At 49.9% G+C, this 2775-nt stretch overlaps 1 pseudogene; it reads right to left on the reverse strand.

Annotated features, from left to right (window-relative positions):
• Nucleotides 1–395: 395 nt before the first annotated feature.
• On the reverse strand, nt 396–1723 carry LOC104956436 (plexin-A2 pseudogene; annotated as a pseudogene).
• Nucleotides 1724–2775: the final 1052 nt, after the last annotated feature.

The raw sequence follows: 2775 nt of genomic DNA on the forward strand, positions 1-2775 counted from the left end.
CCAATATAGACCTCACTCACACAACGTCAAACCTTAGATTCAAGTACAAGTAGAATTTGTGGACCATCGTAAAGGTTTTCATAAAATACTTTTTCTCAACATTTATTTGACGGTGATTATTTTTTTTTTTTACATGAATTCTAACGTTATAGTTTTACTGATAAATGTGATTGATCTATTGGTATGCATGGTTCTAGTTAAACAAAGACATATCCTAATGGTTTATCACAGACTGGTGTATGTGAAGGTTTAGTCAGTAACATTTTTGACACCTAATGTAATTAAAACATGTCGTGTAGTAATCATTATGTTATTTCTGTGGCATTTAGATCAAACCACGCCTTATTCCAACACAAACACATTCAGAAACAGGTGAAACGACAGCAGGAACTCACCGCCTTGGTGCACTGCACGTCCTTCCCCAGCAGCCAGTTGAGCTCCAGGTTTCCCTCGCCCTGGTAGCAGGACTGCAGGCGCTCCTTGATGCGAGCGTTGATGTCTTTGATGGTGAACACGCAGAGCGCCGAGTCGTCTGGCGGCCGGTGGAACTGCTTCTGTCCCTTCGAGAAGACGGTGAAGAGCACGTCGTCCGTGGCGCTGATGTTGAGCGAGGCGGCGAGGAGACGCCCCGGCTTTCCGAGGTTAGCGGCTTGAAGCAAACGGTATTCCACGCCGTTCTTCACACAGCCGATGGGCAAGGAGACGTAGGAGTGGAACTTGCGATCGTCCTTGCAGAGGCGGACGATGCGCGACGTGTAGAAGAGGTCGTTGTTGGAGCCGCTCGACGACATGCTGTTCTCCGGCGTCTCCGGCTGCACCGTCAGGAAGTAAACAAAGCCGCCGCTGGCAAAGCCGTACACGTAGTAGATGTCGAAGTGAGACACCAGAGCCAGAGTGTCCGACGGGATCTTGATGAGCGAGGACACAAAGTCGGTGTGCATCTCGTAGTCCAGCATGTCCGAAGACTCTGGATCCCGGGGCAGCTTCCGGCTGGAGATGGTGGGAAAGTAGTCCTGCTTCCCGTCCACCGCGGTGCCGATGAACAGCGTGCCGTCCTGGCCCTGCGACGGCACGATGACGCCGTACATGGTGCCCGTCTGGTTCACGCTGGAGAGGTAGTGCTCCTTCTTGTGGGACGGCTCCACGAGGATGAAGAGGTCGTCCAATCGGAGGAGTTTACAGACGCCCTGGTAGAGGCTGCCGCACGCCAGCAGCCGGTTCTGGGAGTAATCGATGAGCAGGAGCTTGTTGACGTTGTTGGTGGAGACCAGGGGCTCGGAGCAGGGCTGGACGATCAGGGGGGGGTAGCAGGCCTTGTTGTCGTCCTCCGGGCCGGTATCATGTGACACCAGGAGGGTCAGGTTGCCCGAGAGCTTGTAGACACGGTTAACGGCTCCGATGTAAAGTGCACCTGTTGTCTGGTGGACCGTCAGGTGGTTGAAGAGCCAGTCCCGACGCTCAGGGTGGAAAGTAGTGAATGTTTGCCCAGTGCAGAAAGCGGGGGCCGCTAAGAGCCAGAAGCCAATCAGAGTGGCTAACGCTCCAACTTTAGGGTCCGCTGATAAAGTCCTGCGTGAAGCCCGCCGGCCCTCCATGGTTAACGGCTCCGCGAGGAAACTGGAAGCAGAGAAAATGGACGACGGGAAGAAGAAGAGAGGGGACGTTTGCCTTTTTTGTTCTGAAGGCTAACGTGCAGGTCAAATCTCCCGTGGGGTCTTCACATGTTTCTGGAAAACAAAACAAAAAGAAAGAGTGTTAGATATCACAGTATGACTAAACATCCTGCGGAGGAAACACGTCTGACTCAAGTGGAAAACGCTCTTCATTAGCTTTCACTGTTGGAAGAGGTCAGCGGTCATCCTCAGTGAGGCGATGAGCTGCAGAGGAGACAATGAGAGGAAGCCATAACGCTGCAGAGGAGCCGCTGGACACGGAGAGGCAGGTTACAGGAAGGGAAATGATCCTTACCTGACTCACACTGACACACAGTGAGACAGCACTCTAACAACTCAACTCCACATACAGCCTGGGAGGAGTCTTTGCACTGACTCATCAGACTTAAAGAGGCCCTAATACGCTTTTTGGGGGGTTCCCTTTTTCTTTACCTCCAGAACATTGTTACATCACTCTGTAACACTTGCACTTCTATTGGTTAGCACTCCAACCCATTGTACGTAATAGGCTAAGGGGCGGGTCATCTCTAAGCAGGTTGACCAATCACAACAGAGACGTCCAGCTAACCAATCAGAGCAGACTGGGTTCTGGTTTCAGACAGAGGGTGAAAAGAGGTGCTGCAGCAAAGGCAGTATGAGAAAAATAAAGAGCTACTTTAAAGTAGAGACACTACATACTGATATACACCTGAACATCAGCAGGAGAGGACTCTTTAAAGTAGAGACACTACATACTGATATGCACCTGAACATCAGCAGGAGAGGACTCTTTAAAGTAGAGACACTAAATACTGATATACACCTGAACATCAGCAGGAGAGGACTCTTTAAAGTAGAGACACTACATACTGATATACACCTGAACATCAGCAGGAGAGGACTCTTTAAAGTAGAGACACTACATACTGATATACACCTGAACATCAGCAGGAGAGGACTCTTTAAAGTAGAGACACTACAATACTGATATACACCTGAACATCAGCAGGAGAGGACTCTTTAAAGTAGAGACACTACATACTGATATACACCTGAACATCAGCAGGAGAGGACTCTTTAAAGTAGAGACACTACATACTGATATACACCTGAACATCAGCAG

Source organism: Notothenia coriiceps, unplaced genomic scaffold, assembly GCF_000735185.1.
Source record: "Notothenia coriiceps isolate Sejong01 unplaced genomic scaffold, NC01 NC01_scaffold00026029, whole genome shotgun sequence".
Taxonomy (NCBI): domain Eukaryota; kingdom Metazoa; phylum Chordata; class Actinopteri; order Perciformes; family Nototheniidae; genus Notothenia; species Notothenia coriiceps.